The following is a 22,420-nucleotide window of genomic DNA, read 5'->3' as shown; positions in this document are numbered from 1 at the left end:
CGAGCCGCATAGCTCCGTGATAAAATAATGACAAAAGTTGTCAGGTTCAGCAAATACAATTACAAGACATCTAGTTAAATTTGAATTCCAAATAAAGTGAACACCTTTTAGTGCAAGTATACTTGGTCTATGTTTTGAGCTTGCTTATGCTAAGAACTTACTTGTTTATCTGAATTTAATTGAACAATCTATTTCTTATCTGGTATTCCTAATCATTGGACATTGAACTGGTCTCATAGAATTATTAAATAAGTCATCGGGTTGTTCTCCCTGCTTCACTGTGACACTAATTAAAAGCTTAACTATAAATCAAGAGTGTAATGGGACATGGCATCACAAACCTTTAATAACAGCACTGGGGTGGGAGTTGGGGGACGGAACAAGCAGATCTCTGAGTTTGAGGCCAGCCTGGTCAACAGAGCTAGTTCCAGGATAGCTGGGACTATACAGAGAAACCCTGTCTCAAAAACAAAAACAAACAAAGTTGAATTTCCTGGCAGGCATGACAAATCATGCCCATAATCACACCACTTGAATGGTTGGAGAATACTTGAGACCCTATCTCAAAAAGAAAATAAACAAAAAATGCAAAACTAAGGTAATTTCCTTAAAGAATAAAAAGACCACTGGGCCAGTAATAATAGTCATAATCTAAACGAAGACATAAAGAAATATATTTTGTTTGTGTGATTTGTTTTTGAGACAAGGTTTTACCATCTATCCCTAGGTGGCCTGGAACTTGTTATGTTGATCAGGCTGGCCTCAGATTCAGATATTCACCTGCCTCTGCCTTTCTAATACTGGGATTAAAGGTGTGTGCCACCACACTCAGCTTTGTATAACTTTTTAAACAATTTTTTTTTAGAAAACAAATTATTCTTTTTATTGGTTTTTAATCTGAAAGATTACAAAAAGGAGCATTGAGGGTCAGGGCTGCAAATAAAGCCTCGACAGGCACTACTCAATATGTGAGACACAGAAACACTACATTTATAAAGCAAACACAGCAATCTCTCTAGGGGTCAAATATTCTAGTCCTCAATGGGGATATGAACCTTTAAAATTTTCCAAACAAATGTACCATTTACATTGCTCAATTGTTTGTGAATAATTGGTGCTTACCATACCTCGTCTTGATTCTGTAGCATCAACAATCTTCATTTAATAATTTGATATTTTCAAATCAAATCTGCATGAAAAATTATGTTTTTCTTTATAAATTAATAATATGGTATTCTGGTTTACACATCATTCTTTTGTGAACATCCTTAGCATGTATCTGTGTTACTAACATCAATCAGCAGTGAAGCATTTGAAATATTGAGTTTATCAGCATGCAAAACTGAAGCTAAGAGCCTGGCACGGTGTCCCCTAGCAAAGCATGGAAGTTGAGGCAGGAAGGTGGAGCTTTCTGTGGCAACTTGGTTACAAAATGAAACTGTCTCAAAAAAAAAAAAAATGAAGTTAATGAGCTTCTTACCAAGGATTATACCTCTCCTAGCAATTCTCACACTACTCCTGTAGTCTACCATTGAACAAGTACATTATAAACAGCCATTACTAAGTTTAATGTTAGTGAAAATAGACAATTTATATTAGAACTTATACATATGTTCTTTGGCTTAAGATGGGTTTGCCAACCCGTAAATCCACTCTATAAGGTGAAAATATTAAATGAAAGCGTGTTTACTACACTTACCCTAACAAGCAGCATAACATAGCAACATAGAACACTGTAAAGAGAAACTAGGTTCTTTCCCTTCATTTTCACTGACTGAAAGACATGGGCTTTACTGTCGCTGCCCAACCTAGCAAAACAATACACTGCATATTACTAACCTAAGAAAAGAACAAAAATTTTTTTCTACTAAATGCGTATTATTTTTGCATTCACCCATCAAACCATCAGGGTAGTTTGTATATGGCAAAATTGTGTGTAATAAGTATATATTCTACAAGTAAATCAGAGTCCAATTCATTGGACAAAGAAATATTTTGTTGTTTTTCGAGACAAGGTTTCTCTGTGTAGCCCTGGCTGTACTGCTACTCGCTGTGTAGACCAGACTGACTTCAAACTCAGGGATCTCTGCCTCCCAAGTGCTAAGATTACAAGTGTGCACCACCACGCCTGGATTGAACAACGAAAGTAATAAATCAGCCAAGTGTGGGGGCACATGCCTCTAATCCCAGCACTTGGGAGGCAGAGAGAAGCAGATCCCTGAGTTCAAGGCTGGCCTGGTCTACAAAGTGAGTACTAGGACAGCCAGGGCTTCACAGAAAAAAACCTGTATTGAAAAAGAAACAAAAACAAAACAAAACTCATATCTTGAAATTTCTTTGAAAATGTACTAATGGAGCTGGAGAAATGTTTCCCCAGTAAAGAGTACTGGCTGATTTCCCAGAGGACCTGGATTTGATTCCCAGAACCCACATAGCAGCTTACAACCATCTATAACTCCAGTCCTTGGTGCTCCAGTGTACCATTCTGTCCTCTGTGAGCACCAGGCATGCATGCAGACAAAACACCTATACACATAAGAAAATAAAATAATTTAAAACTACTAATTTTACTTATTCAAAAGTATTATGCCAAAAATTCATATTACTAGAAACAATAACTTTCTTTTCCTCATGAAGTCAATTTCTTAGTAGCATGCATTCCTAGTACTTACGTGATGGAATTTGGGGGGGGGGGGCTTTTGGTTTGGGGACTTTTTGTATGTTACTAGTGGTGGTACTGGGAATGGACCCAAGGCAGAGTGCATGCTAGGAAAGCACTCCACTACTAAGCTACATTCTCATTCCTTTTTTCCTGTTTTTTAAATTTTGAGATAGAGTCTCACTAAGTTGCCCAGGGTAGCGTTGAACTTGAGATCTTTCTCTCTCAACTTCCTGAGTATCTGGGATTATATGTCTATGCTATCAGATTGGGTTTGGTAGCTGTTGCTTGGTTGCTTATAATTTTTGTTTTTCTTTTGTGTTGTTGTTTTTGTTTGAGGCACATCCTTACTCCATAGGCTGACCTGGAATTCTGTAAGCTCAGGTTGACCCCAAACATGACACTCCTCCTGCTCAGCCTCCTAAGTAAACAGTCATCAACCACCACACAATTCAGTGGCACAGCAATACCTAGTATGTGTCATGCATGCACAACACACACACACACGCAGACACACACAGAAACACACAGACTCTGTCAATAGTTACCAAAGTGGACTTGAAAGTTTTGTTTCTTTGTTTGTTCTGTCCTTGCCCCCTCTGTCTGGGATGAATAGGGCTTTCTGCATATGATCCCAGAAAATAAAAATAACAAAACATTGTTATATATAGTATAATAATGAAGTGAATTCTACTTCTCCAAGATTATGTTTTGGAGTTTGCTCCTGAGAAAGAACTTACCTTTAGTAAAATTTACCTATTTTAGGTGTGGGTGTGCCTATGAGCACACCACAGGGCACATGTGGGTAGAAGGTAGCCTGTAGGAGTCATAGCTCCCCTTCTACCATTGGGACCTAGGAATCAAACTCATTTGGTCAGACTTAGTATAAGCATCTTTATCTGACACATAATCTTGAAGAAGTTTTATTATCTTTTTGATAATTAAAAATTTCAAAATTAAAAATTGAGGTAGGTAGTGGTGGCACATACCTTTAATCCTAGTACTCAGAAGGCAGAGACAGGTGGATCTCTGAGTTCAAGGACAGCCTATTCTATGGAGTGAGTTTCAGTACATACAGGGCTACACACACACACACACACACACACAAAAAAAAAAAAAAAAAAAAAAAAAACCTGTCTTGGAAAAGAAAAAGTTGAAGTAATGATGACTCACCCTTAAGCTCAACACTTGAGAGGTAGAAAGAAAAGAATCAGAAGTCTAAGGCCAGTCTAAGAAATATGAGACTGTCTCAAAAATACAAAAAGGAAAACTAAAAATGAACTTTCAGCCCAGATTGGGTAGTATAGGCCTGTAATCCCTGCACTCAAGAGGGTGAAGCCTTTCACTTTCAAGGCCAATCTAGGCAGTATAGTGAGGATATCTTAACCAAAACAAACAAACAAAAAATTGATCCTGAAAATTAAGCTTCATCTATTCATCATAAACAGTTATACAGTATTTAATGCTTTTGATATATGATGTCTGTGTCCTATAATTTATAAATAATTATTCTCTGCATCTTATATTACAAGGATCCCAATGTCCACATAGGACAGGACATAATTCCCAAGCCAATCATGTATTTTACTAAAAGCTTTAATATTCATTAAACACACAGTTTTTGTTTGTCCACTTAGGATTTTGAAAGTGTTTTATCATTGTGATACCAAGGCTCTAAAGTACAACCCAGGGAAGCACTTCTTAGGCAGCAAGCATAGCACCCAAACCCTTTACAGAGTCTAAAAAAGAAAGGTTCCCTTAGGAGATAGGGTACAAGGTTGAACACTGAAAAAGCTGCTTTCACTGCAAGAAAAAAATTGGGCCACTGCCAGACCCTTGCTGGGCCTCCCAGTCTCTCAGAATGTATAGCCTGGAAAGTCTCCTCTTAGGTTCATATTTCCCACGAACTGTTTTTCAGCCCTGTACTTTTGAGGCAGCTGCAGCCTGACTTTCTATACCCTGCTGAATCAAAACACACCTAATAATCACAGTACTTCCCCCAGTGCCTCCAACTAATTCTGAAAAGCTTAAGTGAGAAAGTGTATTGTTACATCTTGTCTAGATCTTCATATACCAAGCAATGTATGTAACGTCCAGGAAGTAAACAACTCCCACCTCCAGTCTCAAACACAGCTACATTTGGAGACCTGAGAGTTCCTATCTATCAGAAGACTATCAGGACTCACCAAACAGCCAGACTGGTGATGAGCCAAACTCACTGTGCCTCACTCACACCCTTGTTTTCGTCTATCATTGTCAAACATGAAGCCAAACAGTTTGACTTGTTGGGACTGTGAGCAAGGTGCTCTCCCACCCCTTTTTTTCTTAGAGAATTTCACACAATGCATTTTGACCATATTCACTCCCAAGTCCTCTCCCAAACTCCTCCCAGATTCATAACACCCTCCATGCCCTTTTTTCTTTTTTATTATTTATTTTTATTTCATGTGCATTGGTGTTTTGCCTGAATGTATGTCTGTGTAAGAGTGCCGTATCCCATAAAATGAGTTATAGACAGTTCTGAGCTGCCATGTGGTTGGCTGGGAATTGAATCCTGGTACTCTGGAAGAGTAGACAGTGCTCTTTAACCACTGAGCCGTCTCTCCAGATCCTGGGCATTTTCTCTAATAAGTTATTGATGTGAAGAGTCCAACCTACTACGGGTGATGCTGTTCCCAGAGCTGGTGGTTCTCAGTTCTGTAAGAAAGCAGGCTAATCAAGCCATGAGGAACATTCCAGTAAGCGGCACCCCCCATGGCCTCTGCATTAACTCCTATTTGAGTTCCTATTATGGCTTCCTTCAGTGATAGTACCCAAGTGTAAGGCAAATAAATACTTTCCTCCCCAAGTTGCTTTCTGGTCATGGTGTTTCATTGCAGCAATAGAAACAATAACTTAGACACTAGCCATTAAATATATAATAACTAATCTACAACCCAGATACTCACCCCCACCAATTCCCTGTCATGTTATTTTTAAAGCAAGTTAAGTCTAATTTGCACTGCTTGTACTCTCATGGGTGTGAGGCCATCTACTGCAGCATGGTTGACATATCAGAGGCCACATCATAACTGTCTGAAACTCATTCCATGGAATATGATACCCTCACATAGACATACATTCAGGCAAAACACCAATGCACATGAAATAAAAAGAAAGAATAAAAAAAAAGATAGAAAAGAAGGGGGTGGAGAGATGGCTCAGAGGTTAAGAGCACTGGCTGTTCTTCCAGAAGACCTGAGTTCAATTCCAACCACATGGTGGCTCACAATGAGATCTGGTGCCCTCTTTTGGCCTGTAGGCACACATACATTCAGAACATTGTATGCATAATCAATAAATCTTTTTAAAAAAGAAAAGAAAATGCCCTACAGCTGGATCTTACAGAAGCATTTTCTCAGTTGAGGTTCCCTCCTTTCAGATGACTCTGGCTTGTGTCAAGTAGACATAAAACTAGCCAGGACACATCAAAATATTCATGCCACGATTGCACACATGGACCAATTTGCCACCACAGTCATTAGTGCAGTTAACATGGCTCATAACTGGGCAAAATGGTTGATGACACCTCCTTCCCAGCTTACATAGAACCTTCTAGTACTATGAAAGCTGATTGGCAGGGAAGAAGCATCCTGGTACATACCAACTTGCTTTTTCCATGTCTTATGAGCAATGTGTGCATGCTCTTCAGCAGTGGGGTCTAACCATCAGGTTCTGGTGAGCAAAAAAGAGTAATGGCAAGAGCCTGTATTATTTGGGGGAATCCCTGTGTTATCCCTGACCAACAATTCAAGGGGAGGTACCCCACACCTGGCACTGGGCTTTTTATTTGGTAACCTATGGCTTCTGGGAACATAATACCCTGTGTAGGGTAACTTAAACTCTTTGGAGTACAAGTTACTTGTGGAAATGGGCAAGTTACTTAAACTCTATCTTCTCATCTGTAAAGTGGGGTCTCTATTTTGTGAAGATGCTAGGACGACTGTGAAATGTCAATCTGCAGGAGATAAGGAAGCTTGGTTAAACATAACTCAGTAGCTGAGGTTGGTTCACACTTCAAGAGTCTAACCTCAAATAGTTTATTTTATGATTTTTTTTTCCAAGACAGGGTTTCTCTGTGTAGCACTTACTGTCCTGGAACTCACTATGTAGACCAGGCTGGCCTTACTCTAACTCAGAGATCTGCTTATCTCTGTCTCTCAAATGCTGGAATTAAAGGCGTATGCTACCACCACCCTGTTACTTTAGGCATATTTAAAGCACAGCATAATTTGGAAAAAAAAGTTTTCTACTGATAATTAACTCAATCCCATGTGCACAACAAAGCATAAGACATGACTACACCAAAACTCTTATTAAAGTACAACTGACAGGGGCTAGAGAGATGACTCAGTGGTTAAGAGCACTGACTGCTCTTCCAGAGGTCTTGGGTTCAATTTCCAGCAACCACATGACAGCTCACATCTGTCTGTTACTCCAGTTTCAGGTATCCAACACCCTTACACACACACATACAAGCAGGCAGAACAGCAATATACTTAAAAAAATAAAAAATACAAGTGACATATTCCATGAAGATTGGTTCTATAGATTAACTGAGAAACAAGCTCAACATAAACAAGCTTATGATGAGTGTCTGGGGGAGGATAACACTATAGATTGACTGAGACAAAACAAGCTCAAGATAAAGGTCTGGGGAATTCAGTATGGCCTGGCCACACAGCACAAAGGTCACCAGGCTATTAGCCACCTCTGTCTCCAGCCTTCTGGTCAGAAAACAGGTTAGGCAGCTTTCTCTTTGAAAAGACAACCCCGCATGCTTAACATTCCTGGCTTCCCTAGTGCTTGTCTGTGAGTACTAGGACCACATGAGTCCTACAGAGGCCTGAAGACAAGTCCTATAAAGTGCTGTTAAACTAGTTAAGATTTTTGTTCCTCCTCTTCCTTGTTCCATCTTCCAAGTTACTACATTGCTCTGTGAATGTCTTCCCTGTGCTTGATGTGCCAGTTCTATCTTCACTTCCAGGTGCTTCTGCTAGCCGGCAAAGGTAATTTGGTTGTAGAACATTTGGCTAGGATGCATAACACCCTGGGTTCAATGTCCAGTACTACACTATTTTTAAAAGTGCATGCCAGATACATTCCTGGCATGTAAGGTAGAGACAGAGGGTTATAGGATTGATGCCAATGAAGAGTTGTCACTATTGTCCTAAGTAGAAAACACAGACATACACACATACTTATATACATACTCAGAAACAACAAAATCCAATCATACCTCTATAACTGAAAAGGGTGGGGAGCATGGTAGCACACACCTTTAATTCTAGCACTCAGGAGGCAGAGGTAGGCAGATCTCTGTGAGTTCAAGGCCAGCCTGGTGCACAAAGCAAGTCCAAGACAGCCAAGGCTACATAGAGAGACCCTGTCTTAAAAAACAAAACAACAAAAAAGCCTCTAATATTTTCAGATTGCCTTAAGAAATAATGGCATTTTTATTTGCTAATCTACTTTAAATGAATTCTAAAACGTTGTTACCTTGTGAACTAACCAACCAACAAACAAACAAAAACAAACAAACAAACAAAAAACCTCATAGCCACTCTCAAATACCTTCTAGGCCAGCCTAGGCTATATGAGACCTGGTTTCAAAACCAAAAAAAAAGTGCACAGGTGCTCCTGATGTACTACTCTTTAGGGCACACCATTCCACCACTAGCAAATTCCTCTGCATCCTTTTAGAAAAAAAAAAGATTTTATAGTTATTTTTATTTTATGTGTTTGTTTGCATGTGCAGTTGGTACTTGCAGTGCCTACAGAGGCCAGAAGAGGGGGTTGCATTCCATGGAACTGGAGTCACAGATGTTTTTAAGCTGTCCTGTGGGTGCTGGTAATCAAACCCGGGTTCTCTGCAAGAGCAGCCAGTACACTTAACCTCTGAACCATCTCGCCAGACTTATCTTCTTCTATCCTTGTCTAAATATCCACTGGCGTTCTTTTATTATCCGTGAGTTCGTGAGTTCGTGAGTTCCCTTATATCCTTTTCCAACTAAAATGATTTATAGCAACACAACCACTGTACTGCAATCAGTCAGGAAGTAGGGATCAGGAAGTGTGGTAGGCATGTTTCTTCTTGGAAGCACATGGTGATTTTCAGACAATTCATCCACACCCACAGGTGAACTCTCCATCCTTCTTCTTGATTCTCCTTCTGAGTTTCATGATCATTGGCTACATCTTTATTCCACCCTCTTTGTCATCCTACACTGATTCAGCAAAGACACTGGTACATGCTGCCCAGTGTTCCTCTCCTTTGTAGATTCGTGAACCACTGCAAGAGAAAAAACTCTCAGTGAAACTGACTGATGTGGTGAGTCTACATGTACACACCTCTATCTTAATTAGGGTTACTGTGGCTGCCATGAAACACCACAGCCAAAAGCACCTTAGAAAGGAAAGGGTTTATGCCTTACACTTCTACTCAAACAGGTCAGGAACCTAGAGACAGGAGCTGAGGCAGAGGCCATGGAAAGGTGCTGCTTACTGCTTGCTCCTCATGGCTTGCTCAGCCTGCCAGGACCAACAGCCCAGGGATGCAGCCACCCACAGTGGGCTGGGCTCTCCCTCATCAATCACTAATTAAGAAAATGCCCTACAGCTGGATCTTATGGAGACATTTTCTTAGTTGAGATTCCATCCTTTCAGATAATTGTAGCTTGTGTCAACTTGACCTAAAACTAGCACAATCTCTAATGGACCTGTGGGTTCCTGGAAGGTGCCTGTGGCCAAGCCTGCTGACCTCAGTGAGTTTGATCCCAGGGCCACACATGGTAGAAGACTCCTATAGGTTGCCCTCTGACACAACTCCTCCCCCAACTCATACACCATGGCAATGTGTGTCCACATACGCATACTCCCACATACCCACATACCCACAATTCTCTCCTTCTCCCTCTTGGTACTTTCCCTCCACTTCTCCTTACTCTTCAAACCTCCAGCTCCTCAACTGCCTCAAATAACTCATTCCCTGAAAATAAGATGAAAATCTCTAGATGGAAATTCAATTGCTGCTATAAAACTAGAAATATACACATACTCACAGCCACCTGTTCCTACTATTGAAATGAAAGCTATCCCTCTTCAAGACTGGACTATCTGCATTCCAGACACCAGTCAGGGATAGGTCTCTTCTGTAGCTTTATTAAACTAACTAGTACTTCTCATTTGTATTTTACTTTTCTTTTTTCTTTGCTTTTTCAAAGCGGGGTCTGTCTGTGTAATCCTGGCTGTCCTCAAACTCACAGAAATCCTCCTGAATCTACCTTCCAAGTACTGGGGTTACATGTAAGAGTCACCATGCATGTGCCAGCACCACACACTCTCTCTCTCTTTTGTATTTTTTTTCTTTTTTAAATTATTTTTTACATCTTAAAATTATTTATTTGTGGGTTTATGAGCGTGTGTGAATGTATGCATATGGGCACACACTGCCACGATGTATGAGTAGGAGTCAGTTCTTCCAACATGTGAGGCCCTGGGATCAAATTCCCTCAGGTTACCAAGCTAGCCTAACAGGCACCTTTATATACCGAGCCATCCCACTGCCTCTTCTGGTTGTTTATTTGCTTTTTAAATCTCTTTAGTGGATTTCATTCCTTTGCATTTTCAGAGAAAATTGTGACTATTTGCACATTATAAAATGTACCAACACAAAAGTATAATAATGATAATAAAAGCTAACATCTCTGGCTGGAGATGTGGTTTAGTATTACAGCACTTACTTGCTAAAAATGTACAAAGCTCTGGGTTATATACCCACATTCCAAAACAAAACAACAGCTAGTGTTTTTGGAGTAACTACCTTAAGTGAGGCGCTGTTGTAAGTTATTGTCTTAGCTCACTAAATTCCCAGAGTAGATAATTACCATTTTCACTTTGTGGGTAAAGAAACAGAAGAAATGGAGGTTAAGGAACTTGGCTTAGTTTTCCACAGGAAGGAATTTCCAGAACCTGGCTTTGAACCCAGGTAGCCATAAATTGATCCTATCTAAATCGTATCACTTAAACCATACCCCACACCCTTCCATGCCCTGATTTGTAAAGCATGGCTTTAATCCCAGTTAGGAGACTGAAGCAGGATTGCAAATTCTAGGCCAACCTGGCTTATATGATGAGACCTGTCTTAAACAGAAAGAGAAACAACCAAAAACACACAAATGGAATCATGCCATACATGTTATTTTGCTTTTTATTTTTTTTTTAATTTTTGAGACTATAATATACGTAGATCATTTCCACTTTGCATTTACTCCCTCCAAACTCTTCCATGTACCCCAACTTTTACTTTAAATGTATAATATACAAACTTCTCAGTCTCTATAACATTGCTTGCGTATATATGTTTTCAGGACTTACCATTTGGTATTGTATAATTAGTGTGCTCATCCCTGGGGAAGACTATTTCTCCCATTCTCGTCATTCCTCAGTTGCCTATAGTTCTTTGTGTAGGGTTTTGGCCTCTTGAGGTTTAACCCCATTCACATTAGCATATCTATTGTTGTTGTCCTTATTCAGCTCATGTTTAGGCAATCTTGTTGGTAAGACTTCATGGGTGTAGCTTCTGATAATTCTAGGAGACACACTCTTACAGCAAACTCTCTGTTCCTCTGGCTCTTACAATCTTTCCTTCCCCTTTTTCCTAGGGATCCCTAAGCCTTAGGTACAGGACTTGTGTTGTAGATGTATCAATTGGCACTGGATTCCATAACTCAGAAAAAAAAAAAAGAAACGATGAAATTTTCAGGTAAATGAAGAAACTAGAAGAGATCACTGAGTGAGAGAACCCAGACCTAGAAAAGCAAATATCATGTGTTTTCTCTCATCTCAGGTTCTTAGATCCTAATCTTCAGATGTGATAATACAACCTGTACACTTTTAAAATAAAATCTTGCAGGAAACAGGAAAGTAAAAGGGGACTATGGAAGTAGGGTAGTGGTGGTGGCAACAGAGAAGGAAATAACAGGATACAAGCTATTTAAAGGGGTAAAGGAAAAAATGGGGGAGCTTAATAAGAAAGAGGAGGGAAATAAATAAATAAAATACATAAAATAGCAGTTAGCAATCATACAATTAACTGTCTACATAATACACATAAGTCTGTGTATAAATATACATATATAGTTTAAATAAGATTTTTTTCATGTGTGCTAACAGTGCTCCCTCTAAGATCCAAAGACCATCTAGCAAAAACTCCAACACCAGGCATAAGAAGGCTTCTTTTGAGTTGGTCAGAGTTGTCCACCAGATTCCCCAAAGATTAGAGGCTATTGTTATTTTGCTTATTTCACTCCATAGGTAAAATTCATCTTGACAATTTCTTTTCATGTCAAATAAGAGAAAGATAGAGGAAAAATTCCATAAGATTTCATTGTTTTGAGTGGCTAGAGGACATTCCATAATATGTGTGCGCCCCAATTTATTTAAGCAGTTCTCCTCACCTTCCTTGTTGTCTACCTCCTCTTCCCTTTTCATCCCTCCCTTTCTCCTCTTCCTTCTCCTTTTCTGGCTCTTGGATTTGTTTTTTTGGTTGTTTTAAGATAGGGCCTTTCCTCTGGTATCTCAGGCTGGCTTTAAATTTACAATGTTGCCAAGGATAACCCTGAACTCTTGATATCCTCCTGCCTCCACCTCCCCAGCACTGGGATGACAGACATTACTACCATACCCCATATACAGGCAGCTAGAGATTGAGTCAAAGGCTTTGCGTTGGTTGAGTACTCTACCAACCGTGCTGACCCCAAGCCATAATCATAATCATAATGATCAGGATCCCACAAGAAGATGGTTAGGTAGAATGAAATCACAAAACCCCAGCACCCCTGAGTGGCTTTTCAAATTTTGAGGTCAGAGCCCTATGCCCTGGAAACCATATTCTTTAGAAGTCCTCAACTACACTAACCGGAGCATCATCAGTGTGTTCACCACACCCAACCCTATTCTCAGAGGAAGGAAGTCAAGAAGAAACTTGTGTGTGGAAGTTAAACCCACACTTCTTTCACAGTACTTTTCTCCATGCTTATACTCTTGCCCTCTTTCAGAATTTTCCTTGAGCCTTGCAGAGAGGGGATGACCAGGATTATAAAGCCTTCCCACTAAGATTACGTATTTATAGTCACTCTCAGCCCTTTAAGAAGAGAGCTTATGAAGTTCAGAGGGGAAAGTTGGGGTGGGGTAGGGGAGGAATGGGGAGTGAATGGCATCCAAACACACTATATGCATGTATGAATATTTCTTTTAAAAAGAAGTTTCACTGATTGTTTGAAAGCAGCCCAGGACTATGGGTGTAACCATAAATATTTAGCACCCATGCACATATAGACAGCTCTAATTGGATTCACTGGGAGATTTCAAAGAAGGAGGACCTCAAGGTGGGATGGAGAATACGTTGGGGATGGTCAGGGGGGCATTGGAGGGAGGAATGGGAGGTAAACATGACCCTAATGCATTGGTATTACATGTGTGAAATTTTCAAAGGATAAAAAGCCCCACACTTCCCCGAGGTTCTCCCAACTCTTAACATCAACCAACAGGAGGCCCATGCACTCCAAGTATGGTCTCAGAGCAAAGCAACTGTCAAACTTAATTTTTTCCCTTAACAACAAAAGTCAAAGTGTTATCCCAAATATTCTCTGTTCCCTATAGCCTCACTATCACTGCCTTGAGTCCATCAGGGACCATTATTCTTGGAACATCCGTCTTATGAAATTGGAAAAGGTGCTATTTGTAGAGAGAAATGGAACCAGCAGGAGAGGAAAAGGGGAACAGCTAAGGGTGATGTAGGGTGAATATGGGTGCCAGGTTATATACACACCAAATGTCATAAGGAAACTCATATTGTATCCCGAGTTAAAAAAATAATAATAAAAAGGACAGCTGTCTCCATTTAAGTTCATCATCATAAGAAGCCCCAGACTCCAAAGCTACCCAACATCTAACTCACATTTCCATTTGAATCTGTACATCCTCCACTCTGTCCCCATCTCCCATGTTTCCCTAACTGGTGAAATCTTTCCACTATATCTTCTGGAATTCATATCCATCATAAACAAAAGCCATATTCTCAGTTTCCTTTCCCTCTGTGCTCCCTTTGTCTTATTTTTTTTTCTTTTTTTTTTTTTTGTTTGTTTTTTGTGGCAGGGTTTCTCTGTATAGCCTTGGCTGTCCTGTACTTGCTTTGTAGACCAGGCTGGCCTTGAATTTACAGAGATCTGCTCGCCTCTGCCTCTGACAGTGTTGGGATTACAGGTGTGCACCTGGCCTTCATCTTATTCTTAAAGACTCTTGGATCCTTCCTGAAGACAGTGATTTCTCTGCAGCTGTTTTTTCTCCTACAGGCTAGGGCAATAGGTTTTGTTTTACTGAAACTTACATAACACTCCTAAGTATTGCATATGTTAATGGTATTTGGATATGGGACATTTAGAAGATACTAAGGATTGGATGAGGTCTTGAGAGTTGGTCCCTCATGATGTATTAGTTGCTTTACAAAAGGACGAAAGACCCAAGTTAGCCAGGTCTCTCTTCTCACAGTGTAATGCTTTCTGCCATGTCATCACCATCTCTCAAGAATTTTATCCTGCTTTTGGACCTCCAGAACAATGGGCTAACTTAACCACTTTTCTTCATAAAGTACACAGTTTATGGTATTTAGTTATGGCAACAGAAAATGGATAACGCACATCCAAATTATACTATCTACCCATTTTGTGTAGGTCCAGATAGTTGAAAGTGACTAGGGAAAAACAGAACCATGCTGAATGACTTCATTTTAAATTCATGAATGTGAATCTTAAGTGGTCTCTTAATGCTTCCTGGCAATCACGTATCACTAGATTAGTGCTGTCCAACATAAATTTCTGCAGTGATGGAAATGTTCTATAATCTGTGCCACCTGAAACAGTAGCCCTGAGTACATACGGCTGATATCTGTCTTAGTCCATTTGTGCTATTCTAACTAAATATCTGAGGCATGGTAGTTTTTACATAATAGGAATTCATTTCTTATTTATTTCTCATTGCTGGTTTGTTGTCAGTAAGTGGAAATCAGTGTATTTGTAGCTGAATAATACCACAAACTGGTAAAATTTAAAGAAAAGAGGCTTATTTTGGCTCACAGTCTTTGAGGTCTAAGGACAAGAGATGCATCTGGTGAAGGCCAAGGTACTGCAGATTATCACATGACAAGAGACAGTGTCTCCCTTTGTAGGTCAGGCTGGCCTTAAAGTGACTGTCCTCATGCCCCAACCTCCCAAGTGCTGAGATTTAGAGGGACCATCTTGAACCATAAACCATCTTGTAGCAAACACAGAGGTCCTTGTGCTCACAGATAAGCACTAGGGAAACCAGGAATGTTAAGTATGCAGGGTTGTCTCTTCAAAGGGGGAGCTGTATAACCTGTTTTCTGACCAGAAGGCTCTTTCCCAGAGGTGGTTAATAGCCTGGTGACTTTTGTACTATCTGTATGGTCTGGCGACAGTAGGCTCTTATGTTTATCTCAGTCAGTCCATAGTGCTATCCTACCCAAGACCCTAAAGAACATTTTTTTTCCCTTGAAATTGCCTCCTTAGTTAATTTATAGAACATGCCTTTATGGAGGATATCACTTGTCCTTTTCACGAGATTTGATGTAGCCGGCTGGTGCATTCCTGTAATCCAAGCACTTGGGAGGCAAAGCCAAGTGGATCTCTGAGTTCATAGCCAACCTGGTCTATCCAGAACAGCCAGAGAGCTACACAGAGAAACCCTGTCTCAAAAACAAACAAATAAACAAATCTAATTTAATGCATGTCTTAGGCTTTGTTATGCACACAGGATTAAGTTAATTATCACCGGGAAATTTTTTTTTCCAGATCATGCTGTGCTTAAATATGTCTGAAATAAACTTCCTGGTGTCAGACTCTCAAAGTTTGAATCAACGCCAGCCACTGAGTTGTGTTGAACCTGACTTCCCTCTAGTCTCACATCTATAGACACTCTGATGGATACACTTCTGTCTATGGTGTTTTCAGAGACTCCTCACAGGAACCATAATCACTGTCTCTTTATAAAGAGAACAAAAGCAAGTTGTACAAAATAACCTCAAGAGACTCAATAAAACTGTCAAATCCATCATAATTTAACCTCTGCTTCTTTAGTCAATCACTACTCATTTGCTGAAAGTTAGATGAGTGAGCACAGAAGATACAGAACGTCTGGGTGGGCATTTCTTTCATTTCTTTTACACCAGAGGTAGAGGACTTAGATGAATTTTCTCTTCTAATCAAAACTGCATTATTTTTCCTACGCTTTCTTTTTTTAAGTTTTTATTCATTTATTTGTTTGTTTTTCAAGACAGGGTTTCTTTGTGTAGCCGTGGCTGTCCTGGACTTGCTTTGTAGAACAGGCTATCCTCGAACTCACAGAGGTCTGCTTGTCTCTACCTCCCTGATTGCTGAAATTACAGACTTGTGTCATCACAAACAAAAATATTTTACAGCAATCATTTCCAGTGACCTACTTGTTAGGACCAATGAAATGATGATGTGCACAACAGATTTTATATGAAAGAGGTTTATTAGATGGAGATGAAGAGAGAGAGAAGGAGAGAAGGGGGAAGGGAGGGGAGCGCTCCGACAGAAAAAGGGCAGAGTGTAGGAGAGCAAGAGAGTAAGAGGGCAAGAGAGCTACAAAATGGCAGGTTGATCCTGTTAAGGAGCAACTTAACCACTCCTTTCAAGTACTATACCTGGTGGGTGACATATGATGATATCATAGGTTTCTAGGCAGCCCAGAAGCAGGCTGCCTAAATATTAACATTCCTTCCTTTTTCTATAATTAAAAAATGAGGAGCTTGGGCTGCTTCTCATGCAAGGCAAGTTAAAGTATATAAATGTAGGTTCACTGGAAGCAGCTCTTGGTTGCCATGCAAGGAGGTAAGAGTGAGAGAAAAAAAAATAGCAACAAAATGTCCAGATTATATGGTCAAGAGAGTTCAGGATAGAGGGTTGCCAGTAGAGTTGCCAGCCACACAAGGCAGCAGGTAGGGACTGAGAAATGCTTGGAAGAACCTGTAGCTACTTGTCCTGGTCCTGAAGCACACTATTCCCGGGTGTAGATTCTCTTCTGACTACTTCCTGCTGATACTGGGGTTGCTGTAGAGAGGTAAAAAGGCTGAAATGCTGGCCATGTCCAGGAAGAACAGTCTGTTTTGATGCTGTCCAGGGTCTGTGAGAACATCCATGGCTGGGAGGGAAAGTGCAGATCCAGCTTGATGGAGTCTGTGAGGTCAGACTGGAACACCTGTGGTAGCTGCTTTGGCTCTGTTGTGGATATAAGAAATACCTGGGTTGGACGGGACACGGGAACATAATTATAGGCAGAAGACAAATTTAAGTAGGTTCTGGAGAAAATTTCTTTAGGTGTATGTTTAAAACTTTTGAGAGAGCAAAGAGAGGTGAAAGGATTGGATCAAAGAGACTTGAACATGGGAACCCCCATTTACCTGAGGGAGCCTCCATTTACCCAATCACTGGCAGTAATTAAAAATATTTTGCTTTGGATCTGTCATCTAAGGAAATTGAGGCCAAGTTTGGTTACAGAAGTGTGTATGTGTACGCTTAGAGGCTCTTAATGCAGGTACTAGGTGTAAAAATCTGAAATTCTCCAGAAGACATCTCAGAGGAGAATCTGGAGGACTGAAAAATTGGATTATTCCCATTGGGCAGGTAGGAGTCAGTGACCTGTCAAGGCATCCCAAGAGCAAGGTTTGACTCAGTAGATTGGTATAATCTGTTCCAACAGCTCGTCAGTGTTGGCCAGAGTCCAAGGGCACAGTTTCCCATAGGTTTACTTAGTGCTAGGACTTTTGTAGACGAGCAAGAGGGGGAGGGAGAGAAACCATGCCAGTAGTGGGAAAATCTTACCCAAGGGAAAAGAAGGACCTAGATGAAGGGTTTGGTGAGAGCAGTAGGAAGCATTTGCATCGACCAAAAGTGAAGACCCACCAACTGGCTAGTATTGGGTGTACGAATGTAGCAATTGGGAGCCAGGAATTCATACCAAACAGAAGGGAAGGCTCACCAATCAGCTGGTGTTGGATGTAGGACTGTAGCAATCAAGTAGCCAGGAAGGGGATGTCCCAAAACCAGGGAAAGGCGAGGAATCCAACCCTCTGAGATAGCAAATAGGTGCAGTACTCATCTGGAGCCTAATTTACCTGAGAGGTGGATTCAGGTGGATTTCCTGCAGCTTACAAGAATTACTTTTTAAGTTTTACAAAGGCAATTTGTCTTAACAGCATAAGCATTCTTTAAGATGAGCTTTGAAAAGACAGAAGCCTTTTATGAAGTAGAAGGGACAGAAGTTCACTTGATCTTAACCTTTAAAATGATTACACATTATGGAGATTTAAAGGAGATTTAAAATCTTGAGCTTGGAACCGTGATAGTGTGTGTTATAGTGGAATGTTTTTTAATTAGAGTTAGATTAATAAATCAGAGCTCTATTGATAAAGGCCAAAACTCTGGACAGTCATTATAACAGTGGCATAGCAACAGGAGGAAATATTAAGCATTTTTACCTATTTAGGATACCTTAAATAACCTCAGACCTTGCCACCTTTTTACCAACCTTGAAACACTTTCTTAGACTCTCAGAAAACATTTTTCTTAGGTCTTTGTATCTAGTTATTTACCATGAGACATAGGTGCGACTGCTATGAACATTTATTGTCCTTTAACTAAAGGGATGGTAAAAGGTTACACCTGAGGCCTGTTTCTTGAGTCTGGCAACAGGGCATATTGTGTGTAGGCCTAACAATAGCAACTCTAGGACTCAGGCTTAAGGCCTTGGTTTCCTGCATATGAAGAGAACTTAGAAGTTATCTGAAGTTGGCAATATGTTCGTGGGACCCCAGTGTGAGGCCAAAACAGACCTGCAATATTACCCTGGGCTGAGCAAGTGTGGTGGAGGTCGCTGAATCTAGGAGCCATTTGTCCTCCACCAGGCCAAGTAGCTCGAAGGCTGGAAGTGTCTGTGCCTCTTGTGCTGGCTGAGCTGGGCACAGAGGACAAGCCTGCATGGGAGTATTTTGACTTCCAGAGGCCAGTCTGCCAGCAGGCAGTCATGGCTTGTTGAGGCAGCCATGGGACCAGTGTCCCATTTGGCTGCATTTAAAATAGCTACCTGGCAGAGAGACTTTAAGCCTAAAGTCATCCCTGGCAAGATGGGGCATTGCAGACCTCTTGTTTTCTGTATGGGAATGCTGACAGCCTCGGAGCAGCAGCCAAGGTCTGGAGCTTTTGCTGTAGATGAGCTTATTGGAAAGACTCCTCTCATTATTTTTACAAACTCCTGTATGGTGACTCAGGGACCATCCTCAACTGTTCAATTAAATAAGACCATGTTTGCATCTGTAGGACTATAAATATATTTTGAACATGTTAGAGGACTTGATCAACTATTAACTTGCATTTGTTAACCATTAAATATTGTGGCTTTAGTTTTAGCCCCTGTTAAATTGGAGCCTTAAAAGTCATAACTATAGTCTATTAAAATGAGAGCATAACAGTTTTCTGTATGATTTAGTATATAAAAAGTTCATAGCTTATAAAAGTCTAGGACTATATTATAGATTAATAATATAATCATTTTTAGAGAATAAGACTGAGCATATTTTAACTTTTTGATAGTGAATATATATAACACAATGACCAAGTTTTAACATAAATAAATAAACACCTCTAAAATTAATAGAATGTAATTTAGAGTACTGGTAAAAATTGTACATAGTAACCCCTGAGTGATGAGTTTTAAAACCAAAAATATAATAGAACAGTATAAAGCAATTTTGAAATTACATTTGAATTTATTATAGCAAACCTATTAGCCAGAAGCCTAGTGGTGAATCTGGATCATAGGCAGCTCATGGCAGGAGAAACAGCACTTATTAATTTAGGAATTGATAAAGACATAGACAGTTAGATGTACATTTTATTTTTTTGTTTTGTAGTGTTTTAATTTAATTTAATTTTATTAATTACACTTTATTCACTTTGTATCCCCCCATAAGCCCATCCCTCCTCCCCTCCCGATCCCACCCTCCCTCCCCCTTCTTCACGCCTGCCCCTCCCCAAGTCCACTGATAGGGGAGGTCCTCCTCTCCTTCCTTCTGATCTTAGTCTATCAGATCACATCAGGAGTGGCTGCATTGTTATCTTCTGTGGCCTGGTAAGGCTGATCCCCCCTCAGGGGGAGGTGATCAAAGAGCAGGCCAATCAGATTATGTCAGAGGCAGTCCCTCTTCCCATTACTATGTAACCCACTTGGACACTAAACTGCCATGGGCTACATCTGTGCAGGGGTTCTAGGTTATCTCCATGCATGGTACTTGGTTGGAGTATGACTCTCTGGGAAAACCCCTGTGTTCAAATTTTCTGGTTCTGTTACTCTCCTTGTGGAGTTCCTGACCTCTCCAGATCTTACTATTTCCCACTTCTTTCATAAGATTCCCTGCACTCTGCCCAACAGTTGGTCATAAGTCTCAGTGTCTGCTTTGATAGTCTGCAGGGCAGACCCTTTCAGAGGCCCTCAGTGGCAGGTTCCTAGGTTGTTTCCTGTTTTCTTCTTCTTCTGATATCCATCCTCTTTGCCTTTCAGGATGGGGACTGAGCATTTTAGTCAGGGTCCTCTCTCTTGATTAATTTCTTTAGATGTACAGATTTTAGTAGGTTTATCCTATGTTATATGTCTATATGAGTGAGTATATACCGTGTGTGTCTTTCTGCTTCTGGGATAGCTCACTCAGGATAATCCTTTCCAGGTCCCACTAGATGTACATTTTAAATTAGCTTAATTTGAATAGATCTTTATAACTTTGAAATTTTAGCTTTATGTAAAATTTATTTTGAACCAGGGTTGAATCATATATATTGTAAAATGTAAATTTGAATTTTTATAAAAATCCATACCAATTTAAAATGAGACTTGTTGCTGTCCTAGTCTAAAAGGAGATAAAATAAACTGAGAATTAATTATGATTCAAATTGTTCATACCACGTGGTCACCTTAAGGTTTACAGTTTAAGGTTGTTTTTGAGAGTATAAAAAGAAACCAGAGAGTATATTTACTGAGATGGCAGAGAGAAACAGACAAGACTTTGAGAAAAGAGAAATAGGAAATTGTTTTTTACTTCACAGATTGCTCTCTGTGTTACTGGATATTACTGGATATTAGACATTTGAGTAGGGCAAATATAGGTGTAGAAGCCAGAGGTTTCCTTAAGAGGAGAGAATATGAAGAAGTTGTTCCTGTGAATGAGAAAGGGGAAATGGGAATGGACCATGTGGCTAGTGGTTCATCAACCAAAAAGCAAGGCAGGTCATGGGCTTAGACTGGCTAAGCTGTAGAATCTAGTTGCCTGGTACCAGGGCTTTATCAGCGGTAAGGCTGAGTTCTTGTAGAAGAAATCTCATCCATGGGAAAGGAGAGGGGTAGGAGGTAGGAAGGGGTGCAATGGCCTTTTAGGGCCTATAAGAGACTGCAGTTCTGCAGCTCTGAAAACAGTGGGACAAAAACAAAATAGTAAAAGCAGCTGCTAGTGGGAGAAACCACAGTGGTTTTTTTGTTTGTTTGTTTTCTGTTTTTTGGGGTTTTGTTTTTGTTTTATAAACAAGATGGCTGCCAATCATGTGACTGCCCTTGCTTGCCCTTAGTTAAGATGGCAGTGAAACCATGTGCTTGCCCTTAGTGGAGATGGCAGTGAAGGCATGGCTCCGCTCTCCTTATCCCAAATCAACATGGTAGCTAGCCATGTGCTGTGCATGGCCATAGAGGCATAGTGAGACCGGGTGCTTGCTGGTGGGATGGCTGTCCTGGCAGGGTTCGAAACTCTCTGCCTCTGCATGGCATGGCTGATTGGAAGGCTGTGGAACTGAAAACCCTCGTCTGCAAGCCAGCCTCTCGAGGCAGGCATTCTTCAGGATGTTTAAAACTTAGCCTGTGGGAACTGAGGCAGGGCACGATCTAAAGCCATCTGTGTGTGTGCAGGGTCCCAGCAATTGCTTACCTAACAGCAATAGTTTAGAAGCAGGCTTGGTCTGTGTATGAAGCAGCAGTTTCAGCATCTGGTGTTGAGTGTTTTAGTTTCCACAAGCTGATTCTGGTGCAGCATAAGTGTCTGCCTTGTCTAGGGTGCTCAGAGCCTTGAGCAGAGGGAGGGATAGGTATGTGCAGTAAGGACAAGGGAGTTGAGAGAAAGTGTAGGTTTTAAGGCATATATGGTTGAGTGGTGGTTAGTGATAGGTAGAACAGAAAAAAAAATCTGTTGCAGGCATCATGGTCTGATTAAAGGGGTCCTGGCATGACCAGACCAGGTGCTCCCAGTAGAGCCCTTCTTGGCCAAATGCACCAATGTTAGGAACAATGGAATGATGATGCACACAACAGGTTTTATATGAAAGAGGGTAATTGGATGGAGATGAAGAGAGAGAGAGAGAAGGAAAGAGCAAGATTATGATAAGGGGAATGGAGGGGGCACCCTGGCAGGGAAAGGGAGAGAGCCCTAGAGCAAGAGAATAAGAGGGCAAGAGGTGAGACACATGATGGCATCATAGGTTGCTAGGCAACCAGAAGCAGGCTGCCTAAATACTAACAGTACTTACTTCAGCTAGGCCCCTCATTCAATATATATATATATATATATATATATATATATATATATATATT

At 40.5% G+C, this 22,420-nt stretch overlaps 1 protein-coding gene across 1 annotated transcript in view; it reads left to right on the top strand.

Moving 5' to 3' along the window:
- The window catches only part of Cul4b (cullin 4B), a 109,391-nt gene that overhangs the window by 32,570 nt on the left and 54,401 nt on the right, over positions 1-22,420 (top strand). The gene's annotated exons all lie outside the window — the stretch shown is intronic.

This window comes from Psammomys obesus, unplaced genomic scaffold (genome assembly GCF_907164565.1).
Source record: "Psammomys obesus unplaced genomic scaffold, mPsaObe1.curated_primary_1811, whole genome shotgun sequence".
Classification (NCBI taxonomy): Eukaryota; Metazoa; Chordata; class Mammalia; order Rodentia; family Muridae; genus Psammomys; species Psammomys obesus.
The sequence above is the reverse complement of the archived record's forward strand: the minus strand, read 5'-3'. Positions and strand labels throughout refer to the sequence as shown.